Genomic DNA, 13,220 nt, shown 5'->3' on the forward strand with positions numbered 1-13,220 from the left:
GGGGGTGTTGCAGGAAATCCCAGTGACAGAGGCTGCCTCCCCAAGGGCAGGGAAGTTATTTCTCGGACTTCCCCTAGCAGGGAACACCTGTGACTGAAGAGAGCTGCGTGGAGTTGTCTCTCGAGCTCCCCCACTCAATGACAATGGTTCCGGAATCCTGAGCGTGGGGAGGTTCCACCAACGGTCGGCAGCGCTTGGGTTCTAACGGAATGCCTGTGCTCGTCTCCCCTGAGGGTTTTTCTCATTTCTCTGTGCCAGGGAATGCTAGGAGGGTTTCCAGGAAATCCCAGTGTCAGAGGCTGCCTCCCCAAGGGCAGGGAAGTTATTTCTCGGACTTCCCCGAGCAGGGAACACCTGTGACTGAAGAGAGCTGCGTGGAGATGTGTCTCGAGGTCCCCCACTCAATGACAATGTTTCCGGAATCCTGAGCGTGGGGAGGTTCCACCAACGGTCGGCAGCGCGTTGGTTCGAAGGGAATGCCTGTGCTCGTCTCCCCTGAGGGTTTTCCTCATGTCTCTGTGCCAGGGAATGCTAGGGGGTGTTGCAGGAATTTCCAGTGACAGAGGCTGCCCCCTCACGATCAGGGGAGTTATTTATTGGACTTCCCCGAGCATGGAACACCTGTGACTGAAGAGAGCTGCGTGGAGTTGTCTCTCGAGCTCCCCCACTCAATGACAATGGTTCCGGAATCCTGAGCGTGGGGAGGTTCCACAAACGGTCGGCAGCGCGTGGGTTCTAAGGGAATGCCTGTGCTTGTCTCCCCTGAGGGTTTTCCTCATGTCTCTGTGCAGGGAATGCTAGGGGGTGTTGCAGGAAATCCCAGTGACAGAGGCTGCCTCCCCAAGGTCAGGGAAGGTGTTTCTCGGACTTCCCCGAGCAGGGAACACCTGTGACTGAAGAGAGCTGAGTGGAGTTTTGTCTCGAGCTCCCCCACTCAATGACAATGGTTCCGGAATCCTGAGCGTGGGGAGGTTCCACCAACGGTCGTCAGCGCGTGGGTTCTAATGGAATGCCAGTGCTCTTCTCCCCTGAGGGTTTTCCTCATGTCTCTGTGCCAGGGAAAGCTAGGGGGTTTTGCAGGAAATCCCAGTGACAGAGGCTGCCTCCCCAAGGTCAGGGAAGCTATTTCTCGGACTTCCCCGTGCAGGGAACACCTGTGACTGAAGAGAGCTGCGTGGAGTTGTCTCTCGAGATCCCCCACTCAATGACTATGGTTCCGGAATCCTGAGCGTGGGGAGGTTCCACCAACGGTCGGCAGCGCGTGGGTTCTAAGGGAATGCCTGTGCTCGTCTCCCCTGAGGGTTTTCCTCATGTCTCTGTGCCAGGGAATGCTAGGGGGTGTTGCAGGAAATCCCAGTGACAGAGGCTGCCTCCCCAAGGTCAAGGAAGTTATTTCCCAGACTTCCCCGAGCAGGGAACACCTGTGACTGAAGAGAGCTGCGTGGAGTTTTCTCTCGAGATCCCCCACTCATTGACTATGGTTCCGGAATTATGAGCGTGGGGAGGTTCCACCAACGGTCGGCAGCGCGTGGGTTCTAATGGAGTGCCTGTGCTCGTCTCCCCTGAGGGTTTTCTTCATGTCTCTGTGCCAGGGAATGCTAGGGGGTGTTGCAGGAAATCCCAGTGACAGAGGATGCTTCCCCAAGGTCAGGGAATTTATTTCTCGCACTTCTCCGAGCAGGGAACACCTGTGATAGAAGAGAGCTGCGTCGAGTTGTCTCTCGAACTCCCCCACTCAATGACAATGGTTCCGGAATCCTGAGCGTGGGGAGGTTCCACCAACGGTCGGCAGCGCGTGGGTTCTAAGTGAGTGCCTGTGCTCGTCTCCCCTGAGGGTTTTCTTCATGTCTCTGTGCCAGGGAATGCTAGGGGGGGTTGCAGGAAATCCCAGTGACAGAGGCTGCCCCCCAAGGTCAGGGAAGGTATTTCTCGCACTTCCCCGAGCAGGGAACACCTGTGACTGAAGAGAGCTGCGTCGAGTTGTCTCTCGAACTCCCCCACTCAATGACAATTGTTCCGGAATCCTGAGCGTGGGGAGGTTCCACCAACGGTCGGCAGCGCGTGGGTTATAAGGGAATGCCTGTGCTCGTCTCCCCTGAGGGTTTTCCTCATGTCTCTGTGCCAGGGAATGCTAGGGGGTGTTGCAGGAAATCCCAGTGACAGAGGCTGCCTCCCCAAGGTCAGGGAAGGTATTTCTCGGACTTCCCCGAGCAGGGAACACCTGTGACTGAAGAGAGCTGCGTGGAGTTGTCTCTCGAGCTCCCCCACTCAATGACAATGTTTCCGGAATCCTGAGCATGGGGAGGTTCCACCAACGGTCGGCAGCGCTTGGGTTCTAACGGAATGCCTGTGCTCGTCTCCCCTGAGGGTTTTCCTCATGTCTCTGTGCCAGGGAATGCTAGGGTGGTTTGCAGGAAATCCCAGTGACAGAGGCTGCCTCCGCAAGGTCAGGGAAAGTATTTCTCGGACTTCCCCGAGCAGGGAACACCTGTGACTGAAGAGAGCTTCGTGGAGTTGTCTCTCGAGCTCCCCCAATCAATGACAATGGTTCCGGTATCCTGAGCGTGGGGAGGTTCCACCAACAGTCGGCAGCGCGTGGGTTCTAAAGGAATGCCTGTGCTAGTCTCCCCTGAGGGTTTTCCTCATGTCTCTGTGCCAGGGAATGCTAGGGGGTGTTGCAGGAAATCCCAGTGACAGAGGCTGCCTCCCAAAGGGCAGGGAAGTTATTTCTCGGACTTCCCCTAGCAGGGAACACCTGTGACTGAAGAGAGCTGCGTGGAGTTGTCTCTCGAGCTCCCCACTCAATGACAATGGTTCCGGAATCCTGAGCGTGGGGAGGTTCCACCAACGGTCGGCAGCGCTTGGGTTCTAACGGAATGCCTGTGCTCGTCTCCCCTGAGGGTTTTTCTCATTTCTCTGTGCCAGGGAATGCTAGGAGGGTTTCCAGGAAATCCCAGTGACAGAGGCTGCCTCCCCAAGGTCAGGGAATGTATTTCTCGCACTTCCCCGAGCAGGGAACACCTGTGACTGAAGAGAGATTCGTGGAGTTGTCTCTCGAGATCCCCCACTCATTGACTATGGTTCCGGAATCCTGAGCGTGGGGAGGTTCCACCAACGGTCGGCAGCGCGTGGGTTCGAAGGAAATGCCTGTGCTCGTCTCCCCTGAGGGTTTTCCTCATGTCTCTGTGCCAGGGAATGCTAGGGGGTGTTGCAGGAATTTCCAGTGACAGAGGCTGCCCCCTCACGATCAGGGGAGTTATTTATTGGACTTCCCCGAGCATGGAACACCTGTGACTGAAGAGAGCTGCGTGGAGTTGTCTCTCGAGCTCCCCCACTCAATGACAATGGTTCCGGAATCCTGAGCGTGGGGAGGTTCCACAAACGGTCGGCAGCGCGTGGGTTCTAAGGGAATGCCTGTGCTTGTCTCCCCTGAGGGTTTTCCTCATGTCTCTGTGCAGGGAATGCTAGGGGGTGTTGCAGGAAATCCCAGTGACAGAGGCTGCCTCCCCAAGGTCAGGGAAGGTGTTTCTCGGACTTCCCCGAGCAGGGAACACCTGTGACTGAAGAGAGCTGAGTGGAGTTTTGTCTCGAGCTCCCCCACTCAATGACAATGGTTCCGGAATCCTGAGCGTGGGGAGGTTCCACCAACGGTCGGCAGCGCGTGGGTTCTAACGGAATGCCTGTGCTCCTCTCCCCTGAGGGTTTTCCTCATTTCTCTCTGCCAGGGAATGCTAGGAGGGTTTGCAGGAAATCCCAGTGACAGAGGCTGCCTCCCCAAGGTCAGGGATGGTATTTCTCGGACTTCCCCGAGCAGGGAACACCTGTGACTGAGGAGAGCTGCGTGGAGTTGTCTCTCGAGCTCCCCCACTCAATGACTATGTTTCCGGAATCCTGAGCGTGGGGAGGTTCAACCAATGGTCGGCAGCGCGTGGGTTCTAAGAGAGTGCCTGTGCTCGTCTCCCCTGAGGGTTTTCCTCATGTCTCTGTGCCAGGGAATGCTAGTGGGGGTTGCAGGAAATCCCAGTGACAGAGGCTGCCTCCCCAAGGTCAGGGAAGTTATTTCTCGCACTTCCCCGAGCAGGGAACACCTGTGACTGAAGAGAGCTGCGTGGAGTTGTCTCTCGAGCTCCCCCACTCAATGACACTGGTTCCGGAATCCTGAGCGTTTGGAGGTACCACCAACGGTCGGCAGCGCTTGGGTTCTAAGGGAATGCCTGTGCTCGTCTCCCCTGAGTGTTTTCCTCATGTCTCTGTGCCAGGGAATGCTAGGGGTTGTTGCAGGAAATCCCAGTGACAGAGGCTGCCTCCCCAAGGTCAGGGAAGTTATTTCTCGGACTTCCCCGAGCAGGGAACACCTGTGACTGAAGAGAGCTTCGTGGAGTTGTCTTTCGAGCTCCCCCACTCAATGTCAATGCTTCCGGAATCCTGAGCGTGGGGAGGTTCCACCAACGGTCGGCAGCGCGTGGGTTCTAAGGGAATGCCTGTGCTCGTCACCCCTGAGGGTGTTCCTCATGTCTCTGTGCCAGGGAATGCTAGGGGGTGTTGCAGGAATTCCCAGTGACAGAGGCTGCCTCCCCATGGTCTGTGAAGGTATTTCTCGGACTTCCCCGTGCAGGGAACACCTGTGAATGAAGAGAGCTGCGTGGAGTTTTCTCTCGAGCTCCCCCAATCAATGACAATGGTTCCGGAATCCTGAGCGTGGGGAGGTTCCACCAACGGTCGGCAGCGCGTGGTTTCTAAGGGAATGCCTGTGCTCGTCTCCCCTGAGGGTTTTCCTCATGTCTCTGAGCCAGGGAATGCTAGGAAGGTTTGCAGGAAATCCCAGTGACAGAGGCTGCCTCACCAAGGTCAGGGAAGGTATTTCTCGGACTTCCCCGAGCAGGGAACACCTGTGACTGAAGAGAGCTGCGTGGAGTTTTCTCTCGAGCTCCCCCACTCAATGACAATGGTTCCGGAATCCTGAGCGTGGGGAGGTTCCACCAACGGTCGGCAGCGCGTGGGTTCTAACGGAATGCCTGTACTCGTCTCCCCTGAGGGTTTTCCTCATGTCTCTGTGCCAGGGAATGCTAGGGGGGGTTGCAGGAAATCCCAGTGACAGAGGCTGCTTCCCCAAGGTCAGGGAAGTTATTTCTCGGACTTCCCCGTGCAGGGAACACCTGTGACTGAAGAGAGCTGCGTCGAGTTGTCTCTCGAGCTCCCCCACTCAATGACAATGGTTCCAGAATCCTGAGCGTGGGGAGGTTCCACCATCGGTCGGCAGCGCGTTGGTTCTAACGGAATGCCTGTGCTCGTCTCCCCTGAGGGTTTTCCTCATGTCTCTGTGCCAGGGAATGCTAGGAGGGTTTGCAGGAAATCCCAGTGACAGAGGCTGCCTCCCCAAGGTCAGGGAAGTTATTTCTCGGACTTCCCCGAGCAGGGAACACCTGTGACTGAAGAGAGCTGCGTGGAGTTGTCTCTCGAGCTCCCCCACTCAATGACAATGGTTCTGGAATCCTGAGCGTGGGGAGGTTCCACCAACGGTCGGCAGCGCGTTGGTTCTAACGGAAAGCCTGTGCTCGCCTCCCCTGAGGGTTTTCCTCATGTCTCTGTGCCAGGGAATGCTAGGGGGGGGGTTGCAGGAAATCCCAGTGACAGAGGCTGCCTCCCCAAAGTCAAGGAAGGTATTTCGCGGACTTCCCCGAGCAGGGAACACCTGTGACAGAAGAGAGCTGCGTGGAATTGTCTCTCGATATCCCCCACTCAATGACTATGGTTCCGGAATCCTGAGCGTGAGGAGGTTCCACCAACGGTCGGCAGCGCGTGGGTCCTAAGGGAGTGCCTGTGCTCGTCTCCCCTGAGGGTTTTCCTCATGTCTCTGTGCCAGGGAATGCTAGGGGGTGTTGCAGGAAAACCCAGAGACAGAGGCTGCCTCCCAAGGTCAGGGAAGGTATTTCTCGCATTCCCCGAGCAGGAAACACCTGTGACTCAAGAGAGCTTCGTCGAGTTGTCTCTCGAGCTCCCCCACTCAATGACAATGGTTCCAGAATACTGAGCGTGGGGAGGTTCCACCAACGGTCGGCAGCGCGTGGGTTCTAAGGAAATGCCTGTGCTCGTCTCCCCTGAGGGTTTTCCTCATGTCTCTGTGCCAGGGAATGCTAGGGGGTGTTGCAGGAAATCCCAGTGACAGAGGCTGCCTCCCCAAGGTCAGGGAAGATATTTCTCGGACTTCCCCGAGCAGGGAACACCTGTGACTAAAGAGAGCTGCGTGGAGTTTTCTCTCGAGCTCCCCCACTCAATGACAATGTTTCCGGAATCCTGAGCGTGGGGAGGTTCCACCAACGGTCGGCCGCCCGTGGGTTCTAACGGAATGCCTGTGCTCGTCTCCCCTGAGGGTTTCCTCATGTCTCTGTGCCAGGGAATGCTAGGGGGTGTTGCAGGAAATCCCAGTGACAGAGGCTGCCTCCCCAAGGTCAGGGAAGGTATTTCTAGGACTTCCCCGAGCAGGGAACACCTGTGACTGAAGAGAGCTGCGTGGAGTTGTCTCTCGAGCTCCCCCACTCAATGACAATTGTTCCGGAATCCTGAGCGTGGGGAGGTTACACCAACGGTCGGCAGCGCGTGGTTTCTAAGGAAATGCCTGTGCTCGTCTCCCCTGAGTGTTTTCCTCATGTCTCTGTGCCAGGTAATGCTAGGGGGTGTTGCAGGAAATCCCAGAGACAGAGGCTGCCTCCCCAATTCAGGGAAGTTATTTCTCGGACTTCCTCGAGCAGGTAACACCTGTGACTGAAGAGAGCTGCGTCGAGTTGTCTCTCGAGCTCCCCCACTCAATGACAATGGTTCCGGCATCCTGAGCGTGGGGAGGTTCCAACAACGGTCGGCAGCGCGTGGGTTCTAACGGAATGCCTGTGCTCGTCTCCCCTGAGGGTTTTCCTCATGTCTCTGTGCCAGGGAATGCTAGGGGGGGTTGCAGGAAATCCCAGTGTCAGAGGCTGCCTCCCCAAAATCAAGGAAGGTATTTCGCGGACTTCCCCGAGCAGGGAACACCTGTGACAGAAGAGAGCTGCGTGGAGTTGTGTCTCGAGCTCCCCCACTCAATGACAATGGTTCTGGAATCCTGAGCGTGGGGAGGTTCCACCAACGGTCGGCAGCGCGTTGGTTCTAACGGAAAGCCTGTGCTCGCCTCCCCTGAGGGTTTTCCTCATGTCTCTGTGCCAGGGAATGCTAGGGGGGGGGTTGCAGGAAATCCCAGTGACAGAGGCTGCCTCCCCAAAGTCAAGGAAGGTATTTCGCGGACTTCCCCGAGCAGGGAACACCTGTGACAGAAGAGAGCTGCGTGGAATTGTCTCTCGATATCCCCCACTCAATGACTATGGTTCCGGAATCCTGAGCGTGAGGAAGTTCCACCAACGGTCGGCAGCGCGTGGGTCCTAAGGGAGTGCCTGTGCTCGTCTCCCCTGAGGGTTTTCCTCATGTCTCTGTGCCAGGGAATGCTAGGGGGTGTTGCAGGAAAACCCAGTGACAGAGGCTGCCTCCCAAGGTCAGGGAAGGTATTTCTCGCATTCCCCGAGCAGGAAACACCTGTGACTCAAGAGAGCTTCGTCGAGTTGTCTCTCGAGCTCCCCCACTCAATGACAATGGTTCCAGAATACTGAGCGTGGGGAGGTTCCACCAACGGTCGGCAGCGCGTGGGTTCTAAGGAAATGCCTGTGCTCGTCTCCCCTGAGGGTTTTCCTCATGTCTCTGTGCCAGGGAATGCTAGGGGGTGTTGCAGGAAATCCCAGTGACAGAGGCTGCCTCCCCAAGGTCAGGGAAGATATTTCTCGGACTTCCCCGAGCAGGGAACACCTGTGACTAAAGAGAGCTGCGTGGAGTTTTCTCTCGAGCTCCCCCACTCAATGACAATGTTTCCGGAATCCTGAGCGTGGGGAGGTTCCACCAACGGTCGGCCGCCCGTGGGTTCTAACGGAATGCCTGTGCTCGTCTCCCCTGAGGGTTTCCTCATGTCTCTGTGCCAGGGAATGCTAGGGGGTGTTGCAGGAAATCCCAGTGACAGAGGCTGCCTCCCCAAGGTCAGGGAAGGTATTTCTAGGACTTCCCCGAGCAGGGAACACCTGTGAATGAAGAGAGCTGCGTGGAGTTGTCTCTCGAGCTCCCCCACTCAATGACAATTGTTCCGGAATCCTGAGCGTGGGGAGGTTACACCAACGGTCGGCAGCGCGTGGTTTCTAAGGAAATGCCTGTGCTCGTCTCCCCTGAGTGTTTTCCTCATGTCTCTGTGCCAGGTAATGCTAGGGGGTGTTGCAGGAAATCCCAGAGACAGAGGCTGCCTCCCCAATTCAGGGAAGTTATTTCTCGGACTTCCTCGAGCAGGTAACACCTGTGACTGAAGAGAGCTGCGTGGAGTTGTCTCTCGTGCTCCCCCACTCAATGACAATGGTTCCGGAATTCTGAGCGTGGGGAGGTTCCACCAACGGTCGGCAGCGCGTGGTTTCTAAGGGAATACCTGTGCTCATCTCCCCTGAGGGTTTTCCACATGTCTCTGTGCCAGGGAATGCTAGGAGTGTTTGCAGGAAATCCCAGTGACAGAGGCTGCCTCCCCAAGGACAGGGAAGTTATTTCTCTGACTTCCCCGAGCAGGGAACACCTGTGACTGAAGAGAGCTGCGTGGAGTTCTCTCTCGAGCTCCCCCACTCAATGACAATTGTTCCGGAATCCTGAGCGTGGGGAAGTTCCACCAACGGTCGGCAGCGCGTGGGTTCTAAGGGAATGCCTGTGCTCGTACCCCTGAGGGTTTTCCTCATGTCTCTGTGCCAGGGAATGCTAGGGGGTTTTGCAGGAAATCCCAGTGACAGAGGCTGCCTCTCCATGGGCTGGGAAGGTATTTCTCGGACTTCCCCGTGCAGGGAACACCTGTGAATGAAGAGAGCTGCGTGGAATTTTCTCTCGAGCTCCCCCACTTAATGACAATGGTTCCGGAATCCTGAGCGTGGGGAGGTTCCACCAACGGTCGGCAGCGCGTGGGTTCTAACGGAATGGGTGTGCTCGTCTCCCCTGAGGGTTTTCCAGATGTCTCTGTGCCAGGGAATGCTAGGAGTGTTTGCAGGAAATCCTAGTGACAGATGCTGCCTCCCCAAGGACAGGGAAGTTATTTCTCTGACTTCCACGAGCAGGGAACACCTGTGACTGAAGAGAGCTGCGTGGAGTTTTCTCTCGAGCTCCCCCACTCAATGACAATAATTCCGGAATCCTGAGCGTGGGGAGGTTCCACCAACGGTCGGCAGCGCGTGGGTTCTAAGGGAATGCATGTGCTCGTCTCCCCTGAGGGTTTTCCTCATGTCTCTGTGCCAGGGAATGCTACGGGGTGTTGCAGTAAATCCCAGTGACAGAGGCTGCCTCCCCAAGGTCAGGGAATTTATTTCTAGCACTTCCCCGAGCAGGGAACACCTGTGACTGAAGAGAGCTGCGTGGAGTTGTCTCTCCAGCTCCCCCACTCAATTACAATGGTTCCGGAATCCTGAGCGTGGGGAGGTTCCACCAACGGTCGGCAGCGCGTCGGTTCAAACGGAATGACTGTGCTCGTCTCCCCTGTGCGTTTTCCTCACATCTCTGTGCCAGGGAATGCTAGGGCGGTTTGCAGGAAATCCCAGTGACAGAGGATGCCTCCCCAAGGTCAGGGAAGTTATTTCTCAGACTTCCGCGAGCAGGGAACACCTGTGAATGAAGAGAGCTGCGTGGAGTTGTCTCTCGAGCTCCCCCACTCAATGACAATGGTTCCGGAATCCTGAGCGTGGGGAGGTTCCACCAACGGTCGGCAGCGCGTGAGTTCTAAGGGAATGCCTGTGCTCGTCTCCCCTGAGGGTTTTCCTCATGTCTCTGTGCCAGGGAATGCTAGGGGGTGTTGCAGGATATCCCAGTGACAGAGGGTGACTCCCCAAGGTCAGGGAAGGTATTTCTCACACTTCCCCGAGCAGGGAACAACTGTGACTGAAGAGAGCTGCGTGGAGTTCTCTCTCGAGCTCCCCCACTCAATGACAATGGTTCCGGAATCCTGAGCGTGGGGAAGTTCCAACAACGGTCGGCAGCGCGTGGGTTCTAAGGGAATGCCTGTGCTCGTCACCCCTGAGTGTGTTCCTCATGTCTCTGTGCCAGGGAAAGCTAGGGGGTTTTGCAGGAAATCCCAGTGACAGAGGCTGCCTCCCCATGGTCTGGGAAGGTATTTCTCGGACTTCCCCGTGCAGGGAACACCTGTGAATGAAGAGAGCTGCGTGGAGTTTTCTCTCGAGCTCCCCCACTCAATGACAATGGTTCCGGAATCCTGAGCGTGGGGAGGTTCCACCAACGGTCGGCAGCGCGTGGTTTCTAAGGGAATGCCTGTGCTCGTCTCCCCTGAGTGTTTTCCTCATGTCTCTGTGCCAGGGAATGCTAGGAAGGTTTGCAGGAAATCCCGGTGACAGAGGCTGCCTCCCCAAGGTCAGGGAAGGTTTTTCTCGGACTTCCCCGAGCAGGGAACACCTGTGAATGAAGAGAGCTGCTTATAGTTATCTCTCGAGCTCCCCCACTCTATGAAAATGGTTCCGGAATCCTGAGCGTCGGGAGGTTCCACCAACAGTCAGCAGCGCGTGGGTTCTAAGGGAATGCCTGTGCTCGTCTCCCCTGAGGGTTTTCCTCATGTCTCTGTGCCAGGGAATGCTAGGGGGTGTTGCAGGAAATCCCAGTGACAGAGGCTGCCTCCCCAAAGTCAGGGAAGTTATTTCTCGGACTTCCCCGAGCAGTGAACACCTGTGAATGAAGAGAGCTGCATGGAGTTTTCTCTCGAGCTCCCCCACTCAATGACAATGGTTCCGGAATCCTGAGCGTGGGGAGGTTCCACCAACGGTCGGCAGCGCGTGGGTTCTAAGGGAATGCCTGTGCTCGTCTCCCCTGAGGGTTTTCCTCATGTCTCTGTACCAGGGAATGCTAGGGGGGGTTGCAGGAAATCCCAGTGTCAGAGGCTGCCTCCCCAAAGTCAGGGAAGGTATTTCTCGGACTTTCCCGAGCAGGGAACACCTGTGACTGAAGAGAGCTGCGTGGAGTTGTCTCTCGAGCTCCCCCACTCAATGACAATGGTTCCGGAATCCTGAGCGTGGGGAGGTTCCACCAACGGTCGGCAGCGCGTGGGTTCTAAGGGAATGCCTGTGCTTGTCTCCCCTGAGGGTTTTCCTCATGTGTCTGTGCCAGGGAATGCTAGGGGGTTTTGCAGGAAATCCCAGTGACAGAGGCTGCCTCCCGAAGATCAGGGAAGGTATTTCTCACACTTCCCCGAGTAGGGAACACCTGTGACTGAAGAGAGCTACGTGGAGTTGTCTCTTGAGCTCCCACACTCAATGACAATGGTTCCGGAATACGGAGCGTGGGGAAGTTCCACCAACGGTCGGCAGCGCGTGGGTTCTAAGGGAATGCCTGTGCTCGTCACCCCTGTGGGTGTTACTCATGTCTCTGTGCGAGGGAATGCTAGGGGGTTTTGCAGGAAATCCCAGTGACAGAGGCTGCCTCCCCATGGTCTGGGAAGTTATTTCTCGGACTTCCCCGTGCAGGGAACACCTGTGAATGAAGAGAGCTGCGTGGAGTTTTCTCTCGAGCTCCCCCAATCAGTGACAATGGTTCCGGAATCCTGAGCGTCGGGAGGTTCCACCAACGGTCGGCAGCGCGTGGTTTCTAAGGGAATGCCTGTGCTCGTCTCCCCTGAGGGTTTTCCCCATGTCTCTGTGCCAGGGAATGCTAGAAATGTTTGCAGGAAATCCCAGTGACAGAGGCTGCCTCCCCAGTGTCAGGGAAAGTTTTTCTCGGACTTCCCCGAGCAGGGAACACCTGTGAATGAAGAAAGCTGCGTGGAATTGTCTCTCGAGCTGCCCCACTCAATGACAATGTTTCCGGAATCCTGAGCGTGGGGAGGTAACACCAACGGTCGGCTGCGTGTGGGTTCTAAGGGAATGCCTGTGCTCGTCTCCCGTGAGGGTTTTCCTTATCTCTGTGTGCCAGGGAATGCTAGGGTGGGTTGCAGGAAATCCCAGTGACAGAGGCGGCCTCCCCAATGTCAGGGAAGGTATTTCTCGGACTTCCCCGAGCAGGGAACACCTGTGAATGAAGAGAGCTGCGTGGAGTTGTCTCTCGAGCTCCCCCACTCAATTACAATGGTTCTGGAATCCTGAGCGTGGGGAGGTTCCACCAACGGTCAGCAGCTCGTGGGTTCTAACGGAATGCCTGTGCTCGTCTCCCCTGAGGGTTTTCCTCATGTCTCTGTGCCAGGGAAAGCTTGGGGTGGTTGCAGGAATTCCCAGTGACAGAAGCTGCCTCCCCAAGGTCAGGGAAGTTATTTCTCGGACTTCCCAGAGCAGGGAACACCTGTGACTGAAGAGAGCTGCGTGGAGTTGTCTCTCGAGCTCCCCCACTCAATGACAATGGTTCCGGAATCTTGAGCGTGGGGAGGTTCCACCAACGGTCGGCAGCGCGTGGGTTCTAACGGAATGCCTGTGCTCGTCTCCCCTGAGGGTTTTCCTCATGTCTCTGTGCCAGGGAATGCTAGTGGGGGTTGCAGGAAATCCCAGTGACAGAGGCTGCCTCCCCAAGTTCAGGGAAGGTATTTCTTGCACTTCCCGAGCAGGGAACACCTGTGACTGAAGAGAGCTGCGTGGAGTTGTCTCTCGAGCTCCCCCACTCAATGACAATTGTTCCGGAATCCTGAGCGTGGGGAGGTTCCACCAACGGTCAGCAGCTCGTGGGTTCTAACGGAATGCCTGTGCTCGTCTCCCCTGAGTGTTTTCCTCATGTCTCTGTGCCAGGGAAAGCTAGGGGTGGTTGCAGGAATTCCCAGTGACAGAGGCTGCCTCCCCAAGGTCAGGGAAGTTATTTCTCGGACTTCCCAGAGCAGGGAACACCTGTGACTGAAGAGAGCTGCGTGGAGTTGTCTCTCGAGCTCCCCCACTCAATGACAATGGTTCCGGAATCCTGAGCGTGGGGAGGTTCCACCAACGGTCGGCAGCGCGTGGGTTCTAACGGAATGCCTGTGCTCGTCTCCCCTGAGGGTTTTCCTCATGTCTCTGTGCCAGGGAATGCTAGGAGTGTTTGCAGGAAATCCCATTGACAGAGGCTGCCTCCCCAAGGTCAGGGAAGTTATTTCTCGGACTTCCCCGAGCAGGGAACACCTGTGACTGAGGAGAGCTGCGTGGAGTTGTCTCTGGAGCTCCCCCACTCAATGACAATGG

This window comes from Vicugna pacos, unplaced genomic scaffold, assembly GCF_048564905.1.
Source record: "Vicugna pacos unplaced genomic scaffold, VicPac4 SAC-SAT, whole genome shotgun sequence".
Lineage (NCBI taxonomy): Eukaryota > Metazoa > Chordata > Mammalia > Artiodactyla > Camelidae > Vicugna > Vicugna pacos.